The following is a 15,827-nucleotide window of genomic DNA, read 5'->3' on the forward strand; positions in this document are numbered from 1 at the left end:
ATGTGGAGAAGAGATAATGCAATTGTGCAGTCACACCCACAACTAGCCAATCTTTCAACCAGACACATCACCCTACAGCAATGCTAGTCTCAGGCCTTGGGAGTATGTAAGTGTATGCTGGCAGGCCATGCTCATTACTTCATTACTTCTGCACCTCCATTTTTGGAAGGCAAGCTTGATGATGATAATGTAATTAGTATACCATGCAGTACTGTGCAATAAGGACCTTTTCTCAGACACATGATTCACTTCAGCTTACCATACAATTCTTACTGCTACCTATCTGTGTGTCTATCTTGCAAGGAATGATAATATATTCTGAAGCTCTGTGTTTTTAAGCTAACATGCAAATCTTTAATTTGGTTGAGTTTTGTCTAATTATCGATCATCCCAGAGGAAAGCAGAAAATAACACATAAATAAAGACTTGTATTGAAGACAATTATCATATCAACTTTCCAATGTTTACAAGCTTGCTGATGCTATGTAATTTTAGATACCCCATATACCACTATCCTTTCCCTGAAGATGATATCTGTCCCAGGAGATGTCAGAAAGAGTAAGAGACACTAAAACAGCCCTTCTTGGTAGACAAGCAGTAGAGCTCAGGTGGAAAAACCCTTTATCATCAGTTAATAATAACAATGATAATAATAATATTAAAGGATTATCCAAAATGTTGCTGATTTTAAAACATTGCATGTTCCATACAATATATTGTATTCAAAGCTGGTTTCCATCAGTTTGTTTTACTATTTCAAATGTATTTATCCAACTCTGAAAACCCCATGCACATTAGATGATATATGGTCTATGACACGAACGATATCGTTAAGGATATATCGTTCATGTCATCCAGTGTGTATGCTCAATATCGTTAATGATGCGCGCTCCCGTGGGTCGTTAAGGATATCTACTGTCGTCTGTACATGCAGGTCAATGTTTACTATTTCGGCAACTACTCCCTGTTCAAGTGGGAGTCAAATCAAAAGGTGCGTACACACGTACAGATTTATCTGTCTGATCTATCTGGTGGGAACAAAAACCTGGATGGGAGCAAATGACAATCAAAAAATTGTTCCCAAACGCTTGAAAACACAGTGATCAGTCAGACAAATTGTTTAAATCATTCTGATATAACAAATTTATCAAAGCATTTTTTTTTCTGTTTTCCTGCATTTGGGCAGAAATATTTGATTGTCATTTGCTCCCATACATTTCCAGGTTTTTGTTCCCACCAGATAGATCAGACAGATAAATCTGTACGTGTGTACGCACCTTTAACTTATTTACATATATATTTATCTTAATTCTATTTCTATCATTTCTCATCTATTTACAGTATCTCATATTTTTTTTTCTCACATCTCATCTATCTATCTATCTACAGATGGATCTCAGCCCCTGCCATCCCGCCAGGGGGCGCGCGCGCACGAGATGCTCGCGCTCCCCCTGGCAATGGAGCCTGCCTCCGGTCCCCGCCGCCTCCCCCGCCGTCGCTGCAGGTATCCTTCGCCGCCCGAGCGCCCCCCTAACACGAAGCGTCCCCGCCGAGAGACTGGGACGCGCGCGCATGTGAGATGCACGCGCGTCCCAGTTCAGTGTAGCCCCTGTCCACCAGCGCTTGCCAGCGGGGAGGGTCTAGTGAGCCCCAGCCAAGGGTAGCAGGGGCTACATCTGTATACCACGCAACTTTTCTAACAAATCGCTACTCCTGTGGGCGAGGCCTCTGGAGAAATGGGCGTAACCTTGTAGGAAAGCTGCTGGCCATGCCCTCTATCTCTCTCTATTTGTAAATAGATGCTGCATACAGCACCTACTCACTGCAGCTCCTTGTCCCCCATCTCCTCTTCCGCTGAGCTGCAGCCCGAAGGTCACGGAGCCCAGGCTTCTTTAACTCAGGATGCCGGCAGCCAATTAAAAAGCAGCACAGCTGGTGAGCCAATCAGAGCTCGCGTACCGGCAAATTATCTGATTGGCTGCCGGTACGCGACCTCTGATCGACCTCTGTCCTCGGTTGAATAAGCCTGCGCTCCAGGACCTGCTTTGTTCAGCGCACTGAGCGCAGTGCAGCGGAGGCAGACAGGGGGGGTGGTTTGCGGTAGGCCAAATGAGCTGCCCAGGCCCTTCCAGAGGCCGGGGCCTGGGACAGCTGTGCCCACAGCACCCACCTATTGGCGGCCCTGCTGCTGCTATCGCTACATTTAATCCAAATCTATTTGTCTCATATATCATCTATCTATCCATCCATCTATCTATCGCTCCATTTTATTCATATGTATTTGTCTCATGTCTCTTCTGTATCCACCTATCTATTGCTATAATTAAATTATGATGTGGGCTATACCTTATGCAAATGGACTTTAGTAAATATAGTTATTGTTTGTTTTCGCTTGCAAATCTTGGACCCCAAATATATACTGTGCCGCATGGCAGGAGATTCCAGCTGGTGACTTTAATTCCTTTCCATATGCTCTAATCCTCACTATGCTTTTCTGCCAAGATTATGTGACACTTTGTAGCTCCTGATTTCCGAGGTAGAATATAGACCGTGGTGTGTGATTACTCCGGGATGTCACTTATTTGTTGTTTTGTTTCTTTCAGCGAGAAGGGGGCGTCGTCCCCTCCCCACCACCAACAGTCTGCTCAGACCTGGGAGTAGAAATGTATAAATCCCCATAATCCCTTGGTGTTGCTGTTGGCAGCTGCAGATGAGTTGTCATAACAGACCTTTATCCTGCAAAAAAGATTAGCCTTATGGGAATAGGTTGCAGTCAGTCATATATGAATATGTATGTATGCTGATACTGTACATGGGAGCGTCTTATACGGCCAGAAATATACATTGCTGAAAACGACAGAACAATATTGCAGCAATGTCAGGAGATTGCGTTTTGGTTTCATGACATTGTCCCCAACTCTGCAGCCCTTCTGTTGTCATCAAATCGTAACTTCTTCCCATCATAGGGGATGATTCAGATCGGTTCGCTCAGCGGCGTGTGTTCGCAGCCTAGTGAGCAGGTAAGCAGCACCTGCCGCTGCGCCAAACATCCACATGGCATACCCATCCGCTTGCATGCACCCGTACGGGAGATAAATCATTTGATGGTCGCTTAACATCGAATGATTTCTCCCCATAGCCGCTATCCGCCACATGACGTCAGCCGTCTGCCCCAAGCAGGCGTAGACATATGGGTGTCCGCCCAGCATTTGCATGGGCGCACACACCGTTTTTTGTTGGCACGCACATAAACCGCTAGGGCGGTCTCCTGCGTCTGTCCCCTGGCCACCCCCAGTGAGCACTCGCCTCGGCGAGTATTACACTCGGCCAAAATGTTCGTCCCAAGGGCTTGCACATGTGCGTATGCGAATGTGCAAACCTTAAACATTGCCCGGGGGAGTGAATTCGGCCTTTTACAAGTGGGTCTGCAGCATCCCCATAGTAAAGTCTGTGCCTCGTTCTGTGTATGAGTGAAGTCACAGAGGCACTTCGTACCTCATACCTCAGCGATTTCACTTGTTCAGACTATGCAGACCGATTATTGGTTAAGATCGCAGAAACGACTGCCTGCCTTGTACCCAGACGATGGGCACTGTAACCGTGCTCTGCGATGAGTCTTAGCTGGCAATACAATCCCATTCTAATTAAATGACACAAAATAAGCCAGAAGGATGTGCACCATACTGAGCCTGCCAATTTGAATGTGACTTTTATTTGATTTTTATTTAGAACTCATGTCATTATTTTTTATATGAAATGAAGAGCAAAAACATTGTATATATTACATTTTGATTTGCTGAATACTATAAGCCTATTGTGCTAGAGCAGCGATCAGTGTGAAATTACACATTGACTTGCTACAGATACAGTATCTTCAGCGCCCAACACTATTAGTTGCTTGTTCTTTTACAACTTAATTAAACTACCAAGTCACAGTCAGAGCGGGTACCTGCTAGAGTGCATTGATGGACTGGGGCAGTGGAACAGCCCTGAGATGTGACTGTCTTGTCTGTGTACTCACATCAAAGGTAGGAGTGGCCACGGCTCAAGGGGGTGTGCCACCAGCCAGGGAAGCGGCCGGGTAGAGTGCTAGAAGATTACGCTGCTCTGTCAGCCCCTCTCTCTGTGTGGCCAAACCGGCCCATTCAACCCTCAACCCTTATTAAAGTGATATTATGACGATATGTCATTTTGGAATGACTTGTCATCCACATCAATTAGTGTGTAGGGTTCAGTAGGATTTACTGACATTTGAAATATCGACCATCACTTGGCCGATATATTTATATTGACAGGGTAAATACCGATGGTCAAAATCCAGGTAGTAATACAGGATCAGAATATTAAACATGTTAAAATGCTGACACAGATGTAATGTTGACATGGACACTGCACTCACCACACTGCAGGCACAGTGCCTCGCTTTGCTCAGCTTGGTATGCTGTCCAGTGGCGTAACAATAGCCCCGCAGACCACGCGGTGGCGGGGAGGCACTGAGTAAATGTGGGCGCCGGGGGTCTGCGGGGCTATTGCTACACCGCTGCTGCCTGCCGGAACCTACTTGCCTGCAGTCCCAACTCCCGGCGCTCCTCCTGCTGCTGCTTATGAAAAATGTCCCTAACAAACATTTGGCAACATTTTCTGGTCGGGGGAGCACATGTTTTCTAGTTACGCCACTGATGCTGTCCCTGGGTCAACAATGTTTAGGTCGACAGTCACTAGGTTGACCACTAATGGTCGACGGTGACTAGGTCGACGCCTCAAAATGGTTTATATGCAATAGACCTATGGTATGCCGACCATTTTCAGTTGTCGACCTAGTCACTCTCAACCATTGGTGGTTTCGACACACTATACCGTAACCGCTAGACTCACTATTATATTTTCCCTCTATGCCCACTGTGATAGTAAAGTATAAAGTCATACATACAGGTAGTGGTAGATGCTCAATTAGTTCAGTAGCATTTCCCAGGTGCATGAGGGAGGGGTTAAATACTGGGTAAGTAAAACAAGACATTTTTTTCCCTCAACACACTGAGCAATGCTAGTAACCAATCTAGAACACTACATGATAATAGAATTCAGAGATATTGGTTACATATACCTGCGCAGGTGTATGCTAAGCCCCCAAGCCGCATCAAGGCTTCTCTGTATATTGGGGGTCCCTAGCGCTATATCTAGGTGCAGGGTGCGGCACCCCAAAAAACCATCATAAGCTGGGAAGCCCAGCGCGGCATGCCAGTGATATACTAAGTGTTAATAATTAGTGATAGGAAGCCGAAGCTATATAAAAAGAGAGATAAATGAATGTAATTAAAATAGGATAGAAATAGTGTTAGTGAGGGAAAAGTGTTAATAGAATGTAAGGGCATGCCGCACTAAAGTCACCCAGCCCATCCAGTCCAGGAGCACCGCACCCCACACCACCGTTACCCTAAATTGGGTCTACGATTAACCAGCAAGGAGCCACATGATAATGGCTCCTTACTTGATATATCCAAACTAAGAGCTACCTACCTTGGAGCAACCCCAGACTACTCCATGTGGCATATCAGGACCCACATCTCCTCCTAATATGGGCTCCCTTCTGCCTCTAACAACATACATACAGGTAGTGGTAGATGCTCAATTAGTTCAGTAGCATTTCCCAGGTGCAGGTATATGTAACCAATATCTCTGAATTCTATTATCATGTAGTGTTCTAGATTGGTTACTAGCATTGCTCAGTGCGTTGAGGGAAAAAAATGTCTTGTTTTACTTACAAAGTATAAAGTCATTTACTGTGAAAAAATCATGAAAAACTGTATTCAGTATTATTTTTGCCAATATTTTGTCTGTCGGTATTGTGGTTCACCGGTGCTTTGTAACTGTCGGTGTCTTGATTGTTGGTATTTTCATGCTGTCGGCAGTCTGTACCTGTCAGTGTTTTGACCGTCGGCATTTGGTAGTGATTCTGTCAGATGCACTAAGCTTCAAAAGTGATAAAATGGAGAGTGATAAACAGCCATCCAATCAGCTCCTGCCTAACATTTTTCAAACGGCCGTCTGTCTAGCTATACTAGCCGTACCATCGGCTAGATGCAGTCCAGCGCAAACTGTGACACAACATACAACACCGCCAGCCGCCAGGCTCCAGATTCAGGGTAAGCAGCGGTAACCGCTATCTCGCACTCTGCATCTTCATGAGCACTTAGCTCCCATTCTATTAAACCGTCTACCTAAATCTGGTATCGTTTTCACGCAGACAGGCGAAGGGTGCCGCTCATTTGCTACCAATGCACCCGCACATAGCAAAAAGCAGCACACCCTCTGCCGGACAGTAAGACATCTATCTTATCATTATTATATACAACCTTACCCCTCTCAGAAGAACTCTCATTTCCCGGTGGGGAATCAGTCTTCCACCCAGCCCTGACTATGTGTCAACAGGGTAACTGACCTCCTAGTGCGAGAAAGCAGATACTTCCCCCTGATACTATACCTACACTCTGTGCATACAGACTGAATAACACAGGTCGCTCACTGATCATCTCTTGCGGACTAGGACGGTCCAGGAGGGACAGCAGCAGCACCTACGTCCTTTACCACTGTAGAGTGCCTTTCAATCTCCAGTATCCAACTCAGGATATTATACCTTTATGGTTACCGCTGCAGATACCTTTTGATAAACCGCAATAGTCTCACCTATTTGGATTATTTCTGTCCGATCACATCAATTGCTGCCCTGAAGATTATGACCCATATATATGTTGTTTCATGTGTAATTATTTAAAATTGCAACTTAATAAGGGCAACAATAGCTTTTGTGACTGCTGGTGATACAAAATATTACATACAGCTGAACTCTCAGAAATGTGTTACATTTATTTGACTGCAACTAAAAAGGATTTTTTCCCCCAATTATATGTACCAGATAAACTGTTCCTAAGGGATGCAGTCAAAATCCCGACAGGGTCAAAATCCCGACAGGGTCAAAATCCCGACGGTTAAAATCCCGAATAAATCAAAATACCGACAAGTACAAAATCCCGACATGGACAAAATCCCGACATTTAAAATCCTGACAGGGTCAAAATCCCGACATTTAAAATCTCGACAGGGTCAAAATCCCGGCATTTAAAATCCCGACATATAGAATGTACAAGTTAAACAGTCTACATGCCTTTCGGTCGACAAGTGCGAGGTCGACATGGGTTTTTTCACTGTTTTTTGAACCGACATGTGCCGACAGGCGGTATTTCATGCCCTACCATCCACTACGGTGTGGTGGGAGAATAAAATAGTGTGCCCGAAGCATTGCGTGCGATGCGAGGGGCTGCGGTTCACGTGCAACTGTGTCCATGTCGACTGTGTGGACATTCGGGTCAAAAAACAGTGAAAAATACCATGTCGACCTCGCACCTGTCGACCGAAAGTCATGTAGACTGTTTCACATGTACATTCTATATGTCGGGATTTTGACCCTGTCGGGATTCTAAATGTCGGGATTTTGACCCTGGCGGGATTTTAAATGTCGGAATTTTGTCCATGTCGGTATTTTGTCCTTGTCGGTATTTTGACCCATTCGGGAATTTGACCCTGTCGGGATTTTAACCGTCGGGATTTCATACCGAATCCGTTCCTAATACTTCGCTAAGCTCACATTAGTGCTATACTCTGATAGGAGACCAAGTAGTGAATAGGCTCCTCCTTTATGAGCCACACTACCAGACCAGAAGTGTCTGTAATATCTCATATCACATTCATAGTGTACAACATACATATGTCACTCCTCTATAGCCCCATGAGAATCGTACAGTAATTTGCCTACTGATTAGATCAAGAGGAGTCAGTACACCTTTTTTTGTTACGTGTTATATGTTGTATGTTTGTATGTCCATGCCCTTATCTTAAAAATAAGAAAATAAAAGCTATATTTTAAACTTACAATCTACCATTTTTCTAACAAAGATTTTTTTTTTTCTAAAGAGTACCCCCAACAGTACTTTCTCTCCCCCTCCAAGTACTTAAATTTACTCTCTCCCCCTCCAAGTACTTAAATTTACTCTCACAACTGCCCTACGCAAGGCATATTAATTAAAACTGTGGTACTTATATCAAAGTAACAAACCACCACCCCACTCATATTGTCATTGATTGATATACCACTTGTGCACAGGTACTGTACCAACCCCCAGTCCCCCTTCCCCACTTTAATAATTTTTCAAACACAGTCTGTGACATGACAGGCAGGAGCTGATTGGCTGGCTGTTTATCACTCTCCATTTTATCACTTTTGAAGCTTAGTCCATCTGGCCCTCTATCTGTACTTCGTCTGTCAGGAAATTAACTACATACCAGTGTGTACACTGACTCGTGAGCTCCAGTGCATAATACACTTCATGTCAGAAGACATTAGGGCAGATGTATTAAGCCTGGTGAAGAGATAAACTGGAGATAAAGTAGAAGGAGATAACGCACCAGCCAATCAGCTGTGTTTGAAATATGACAGTTTGGAGTTGATTGGCAGTTTATCTCTTCGCCAGGCTTAATACATCTGCCCCATTGTGAGCAATTTGGTACATGCGTAGGTTGTATGGCCAACCAGACAATCTGGTGATATGTCATAACGATTTCTGTTCAGGGTTTAGCACTTATTCTTCACATCTGTAAAATGTACCCTTGGCTGAGAAGCACCGTATTTGGGACATGGCAGTCTGATGCAACAGCAGTAGAAAACAACATTGGTCAACATACTTGTAACCATGATGTCCAAATTCTCCTTCAAAGTGGAAGTCTGCTGCTCCCTCGGAAGTAGAACACTACAATCTGTCCATAGAATAGTTCTTGAAGGGAGCTCTACTGAAGATAGCTATTCTCTGCTATGTTTCATTTACTCCCAGTGATTTACAAAGAAAGTTTCCTATTGGATTATGGTGATACAATATGGTGAGCTATTTGATACATTAGGGGTTTCATGTGTTCAATACATCAATGTTCGCAACTAGCATTCTGTGTAACACTACCAAGTCTTCCTGCAGGAAAGCTGACAGTTAATACCCTCTACTTCAGGGTAATTAGGTGGACAGGGTCATTAAATCTACATGGGTTAAGTCAACAGTCAAAAGGTTGACATGGGTTTTTCACTGTTTTTTGTGCCGACAGGTAGTAGTTCATGCCCTACCATCAACTAGAATATAATATTGTGGTGAGCGTAGCAAGGCACCGAGCCCGAAGCATGGCCATGTAAGGGGACACGGTGCACTTTAACCTGTGTCCATGTTGACTGTGTTGACATTTGAGTAAAAAAACAGTTAAAAACCTTATGTCCACCTTTTGACTGCCAACCTAACCCATGTCGACCTAATGACCCAGTCGACCTTATGACACTGTCAACCTAACTCATGTCGACTTAGACTCCTGTTGACCTCCCTGCATGTCGACCTAAATTCATGTCGACCTAATGGTTTCGAACTAATGACTGTCTTGCTGGTGACCAACTGATCCACACTGGACTGCATTCACTATGACTGGCAGTGACTATTTGAAGTCCTACCTGTCAGTCACAGACTCTTCAGACAGTCCCATTGGGAGGTATTTCCTCCCTCCGGGACTGCCAGCCCAGACAGCAAATAACAGAGAGCTAGTTTTCTATAGGACTCCACACCCCTCTTTATCATGAGCCCAAGCCAGCTTCTCTGGCCTGCAGCTGATGCCAGGGTTTGCCCATGTGCATTCAACCCGCCGCTTGTGCGCACGCAGCGGTCCAAGCACCTGTCAGCTTTATTATTCAGGTGCTGGGACCCAGCCATTGATGGCGGCAGCAGGGGCTCTCCCCCTCTGGTGGACCAGGCAGCATGGTCATGTGTAAAATTTATTTCCAGGCATACAGTTCAAACTGGATGGTTTTCTCCAGAACCGATATTTCAATATCTATTTTATACTATAGCATTAAGTAATCTGAGAACATAAGGAAAAACAAGGCAATGGAATACAAAATTCATCATTCGTTACAAAATTCCCTATATACAGATGGAGCGCCTCTCAGCCAGCACCAGGGATCACCAGATTGCCCCCGCTGTGAGATGGCGCTCCATCTGACTGGGACAAATGAGCGTCCCAGTTATAAGGTGGAGGGGGACGGGAACCCTGCCCGTCTCTGCTTCAGAAAAACGGGCAGGTTTAGGAGGGGGAGCGGGGAGCAAATGGCGGGAACCGGCGGTGGGGATCGGGGGAAACTCCGTTAGAAGGGGATGCAAGTGTGTCTTGTGCGCGCGCGTCCCCATCCGGCGGCTGCCAGTTGGCGATCCGACCACCAGCCCCTGCAGCAATGACGTGCTACATCTGTAGGTGGGAAAGACATGTTTTAGAGGGTGGCACAACTGTAGGCAAATAGAAACTCCACCCCCTAGATACCAGCATTTAAAAAAATGTTAAAAATATAAAAAACAACGGTCCTGACGGGAGCTTTGATCAGTTTAGCCCAAGCCAGACTAAAGAAAGCAAATAGTCATTGGTCACCCCAGGTTACTGTGAATTATCCTTTAAGTACTCAATTTTCTTATATTTTATTTAAATCCTGTTATCTTAGCATTTGTCAGGGGCACCTTGAATTAAACTGCAGAAAAACAAAATCATTTCACATTAAGACCTGTTCTGCGCTTAAGATTAATGTTGGCAAATCGGGAGTTTTGATCATAAGAGGATTTGCGCTACTTATTCCTATGAAGAAGCTAAGTGCTATAAAAGCAGATTTAAACCAGAACCATGTACTCTTACTCAATACAAAGATGGTTGAAACTGATTATTTAAATATCACAAAACGTATACTATATATATCCAAGTATAAATGTCATATAGACAGGGATTGTGCAGGTTATAAAAGTTTAACTTTTTTTATTACCTGATTAGTTGTGTGTGTATATATATATATATAAATATATATATATATATATATATATATATATATATATATATATATATATATATATATAAATAACGATACAGCTACTGTAATCGTCTTACTTTCACTCCATAGGGTTTGTTCCTTTCCTTAAGATACTGGAATCGGCCATTTTATGACTTGATCCAATAATCACCTGGATGCAGGCAGAGAGGAGAAGACGCAGGTGTCTGTACATAACAAATATGTGGCTTAAAATAAATGTCGTTCTGAGAATCCTGCAAAAGGAAATGTGTATTATAACATGGCAACTGCTCCTCATAAATTCATGATACCCAAGAATAGGCAGCAATAATATATTCCATCATAATAGCTTGTATACTAATATTTAATAATAGGTAAGAATGCAATGCTAATGATAATAATATTATTATTATTATTACAATACTATCTAATAACAGGTCTTAGTAAATATCCATATCTAATAATAATGCAATTCCTAATAATGCATTGTATAATATCAATAATAATAATAATTATTGTTATTATTATTATCATCAGCATCATCATCTTCTTACAACAGGTAATTATAAAATGCTCCCAATAATTTCACCTATACAGGTTGAGTACCCCTTATCTGAAATGCTCGGGACCTCGAGCATTTTGGATAAGGGATTTTTTCGGATTTTGGACATTTGTTTTTTTTCATACTTACCTGGTCCCCTGGTGGTGCACCGATAGTCCCCCGATGTACATGGTGTCCGCGGGCATCCATTGTGGCCCTTATGAGCCTCTGCTGTGGCCTCTCCAGTTCCCGTGGAGTGGGCGGGTGTGCCGGTGACGTCGCTTACATGCCTTCGCATTCACGCAATGCACCCCTGGGACCGGAGATGCTGGTGAAGAGGATCCCGGAGGCCACTGTGGACATCGGGGGGACGAGGTGATTATGGAAAAAAAAGGGAAGGGGAAAAAAGAAAAAAAAAATGAAATATTCGGAAAAATAATGTTTTTAGTAATACAACACGCCATCAAAAAGCTTGTATACTAATAATGTCTAAAAATACACAACACACAATGCTTCTAATAATACTTATAAATAGAAAATAAAATAACATCCCCTTAGAATACCATAGGTATTAATAGATAATAATACAACACTCCTTCACAAAGCATGTAATAATAATAATATTCAGTAATAGAAAATAATACAACGCTCCTAATAAATCTACAAATAGGTAATAAGACAACAATTCCTCACAATAACTAGTTGTATAATACATGATAATAGATAATGATACAACACTCACTCAGAAAGTTTGTATAGTAATAAAATCTAGTAATAGGTAATAATACGATGCTCCTAATACAGGTTGAGTATCCCTTATCCGAAATGCTCGGGACCATGAGCATTCCGGATAAGGGAATATTCCGGTTTCTGGAATAATTTTTTTTTTAGCCATACTTACCTGCCCCTGGTGGGTCCCCGATGGTCCCTCGGCGTCCATGGAGTCCTTCGGCGTCCACAGCAGGCCACCAGCACCGTCTCCGGCGTCTCCAGCGGTCCCAGGAGTGCTTTGCGCAAGTTCCCAGGCACGCCGGTGACGTCACCGGCGCACTCGCGCAAAGCACTCCTGGGACCGCTGGAGATGCCGGAGAGGATGCTGAAGGCCTGCTATGGACGCCGGAGGACTTGGTAAGTATTAAAAGAGGGTTAGGGGGGGGGGGGGGAACAAAAAAAAAATTTGAATTATTCCAAAAAACCACGGTTTTTGGAATAATTCGGATACGGGATGCCCGGATACCCGACCTGTAATATTACCCAACAAAAGACCATAAAACAGCATCCTCTTACAATACCTTGTGTAATCATAGCTGATAATAATGCAATACTTTCTCACAAAGCTTGTATACCAATAATATCTAACAATACTGTATGTAATATACAATGCTTCTAATAATACCTACAAATAGTTGATATAATAATATTCCCCAGAGTACCTTAGGTAATAACAGAAAATGTACACATCAATCTCTCACAAAAAATGTATAGGTATAATTATAATATCTAGTAATAGGTAATAATACAATGTTATTAAGAATGCCTTCAAGTTGGTAATAAAACAACAATCCCTCACAATACCTTGAATAACAGTTACTAATCCTGCGGCAAATAATAACAATACTGGCGAACAATATCTTATGCAGTAACAGAACAAAAAACTGTCACAAGCCTTTATATTGGGTTTTTATATACTAATTCCATATTGTAGTCCTTTAGCTATTATGTTAATAGAACACATAATAGGCCACACTCATGCTGTTAGGTACTGTACAAGCCACAGTGTAATAATAAGCCACAAAATAAAGCTGAAGTAGAACCGGGAGATTAATTTAAAATTAGAAAGTTACACAGATATACTTGCGTGCTGTCCGTGGTGCTGAAATGAGTCCAATGCAGCCATTGTTGCATAAAATACACATGTAGCTGCATCCATTATTGGTATTTTCTCAGTCATTTTCAATCATAAACACATTTTTAAAAATAATTCATAAACACAACCATTTAACTGAATAAACATATGGGGACAAATGTAATAGGGTGTGAGTATCAGAAAGTGAGAGATTTTGGGAGAGTTTTCCCAATTTTTTAAAGCAGCAATCAATTACAGATGCTCGTTATTGCCGAGCACTCACCAGATTTCACTAGCTGCAGCGGTAGGCAGGCTGGCGGATGAGGACGCGCAAGCGTCTCACTCGCTTGCGTGTCCCATTGCACGGCGCAGGTTGGAGGGGGCTGGCGATTGTTGCAAAGGAAGCCGCTCTACCTACAGCGGCTCCCTCTGCACATGGCAACATCAACCTGGTTTTGCAATGTAAATGATTGCCGCTTTAAATAAATTGGAAAACTCTCACTAAATGTCTCACTTTCTGATTCTCAGCCCCTATTACATTTGTCCTTTATATATTTCTTCAGATGTTCTGCTTCCTAATGAGCCTATTAATCAGTTATCAGATTTTGTGCGGGGGTAATGCATCCAAATATTGCATCAGTAAAAGACCTCAGTTCTCATTCAGTCACATGTGTACAGTACAGCCGCCAAAGAGGTCAACAGGTAGGTGTGGTATAGGGTTCCGACAGTCGGGACAGTCATTAGCCCGACATCGGGATCCCGGCTGCCTGGACTCAGACAGCATAGTGAGTGCAGCAAAGCCCCTTGCGGGCACGATGGCTCCCTATGCTTGACACCTATTCTATTCTCCCTCTATGGGGGCCGTCGGGCACCTGTCTGTCGGCGTTTTGACAGTCGGGATCCGGACGTCGGGTGAATGACTGTAAATGACAGGTATATCTGATCATACAAATTCCTTTATCTGGTGAGGAAATGCACCCATTCCAAATATCATGCACCTACCTTGTCAAAAGAATGTTAATCTATTATCTTCTGAAAGTTTCAAAATAAATAATATACTTTTTGGTTGCTATGGACTATAGTATTTACTGCAAAAAAAAAAAAAAAAAACAGGCAAAATAATAACCCCACTAGTAAATAAAACAAAACAGCAAACAAACATATGGTGATATGGAAGAATGGGATTATCCATGAAATCAGATTCCCCATACACAAATGATCTTATGTGATTTACGTATTTATTTGTTAATAGCATATTATCTGTTTGTTTTGTTTAATGATCCCACGTAGGGAGGAGGGGGGGGGGGGGGGGGCGAAAGCTTTGGGGATGCACTATTCGCGCGGATTAAAATTTGCATTAGAGAGAGTTACAGAGATTATTCTCCATCCAGTTAATTCGATATTGTAATCCACAGATAGCACATACGGTTTCCAGAGTCAGCCTCAGCTGAGGAAGAATAACAGACCGTAAGGAATCTTTGCTTGTTAGGTTTAACACTGATGACTGGTAGGTGCAATGGCTAAAAAACTTGACTCGTACCTAGAAAATCAAAGCACGTCTTCTACTTTCTTATGCAGTATATTTCTGTACAGTATATACCTAATTTTCAGAAAGCATTGCTTTGCTTGCTGTCTAAGGCATAACTCCCACTTGTCCTGATTTCATATGGGGTACCTGTGGAAGGAAACCATACTCACCAGGGTCCTCTGGCAAAGATCACGTCCTCCTCTGTTCATGTAGGCATCCCGGGTACTTGGCAAAAAAACAGATCTGAACCCAGAACGAACAGAGGATAGCCATAGAAAGTTTGTTTACTTTCAGCAAATCCTCCCCCTGAATAGTGCTATTGGCTGCCAGGTAAATTCTGGAGGGGGGGGGGACCTCTTCATTGGGGGGGTCCCCACTTCCCCAGTATCCCTGCCCAAGCTGACCGGTAAATGCTTTGGCCGGGGGGACTTGTATAAAAAGTCTCCCCCTAGCTGTGGCATTACCCTACTTGGTGGTATGGCGTATCACTAACATATTTCTTAAATGTACGCCGTACCCCATGACTTTCACCACAGGTCTGCTTTAATATGTTTCTAACAGAATGATGCTCCTCAGTGCATAGTGCAGGCTGCAGATCACTTACTGCCCCAAGTATTGAGAATTTCCTCCAGTGAGATCCCGATTCTGTTGCATGTGCTCTGCAGGAGCCATGCTGACAGCACAGGTATAGGAGATAATTATTAGAGTCTAGGAGGCTTGTGGCTGTTGTAGTTATTACTGTGTAATAACCTATATTTATTACTTCTAAATGAAATGGGGAGGATACTCAGGGCCTGATGGTTCACTTGCAAAACATGTGCAGAGAGAGTTAGATTTGGGTGAAATCTACACTGCAGTGTAAAAATAAAGCAGCCAGTATTTACCCTGCACAGAAACAAAATAACTCACCCAAATGTAACTCTCTCTGCACATGTTACATCTGCCCCCCTGCAGTGCACATGGTTTTGACCATTAAAGAAGGAGTTTGCTTTTGAGAGTGAATAAG

At 43.0% G+C, this 15,827-nt stretch overlaps 1 long non-coding RNA gene across 2 annotated transcripts in view; it reads left to right on the forward strand.

Annotated features, from left to right (window-relative positions):
- Positions 1-14,803, forward strand: part of LOC146026583 (uncharacterized) — a 48,419-nt gene extending 33,616 nt beyond the window's left edge. The window contains exons 4-5 of one of the 2 annotated variants that reach the window (XR_014454491.1): positions 11,018-11,108; positions 14,709-14,803. This is a non-coding gene — a long non-coding RNA (uncharacterized LOC146026583). The remainder of the gene's footprint in view (positions 1-11,017; positions 11,109-14,708) is intronic. The other variant, XR_014454492.1, reaches the window with a different exon arrangement.
- Positions 14,804-15,827: the final 1,024 nt, after the last annotated feature.

The sequence above is a fragment of the Crinia signifera genome, chromosome 8 (genome assembly GCF_055691185.1).
Source record: "Crinia signifera chromosome 8, ASM5569118v1, whole genome shotgun sequence".
NCBI classification, from domain to species: Eukaryota; Metazoa; Chordata; class Amphibia; order Anura; family Myobatrachidae; genus Crinia; species Crinia signifera.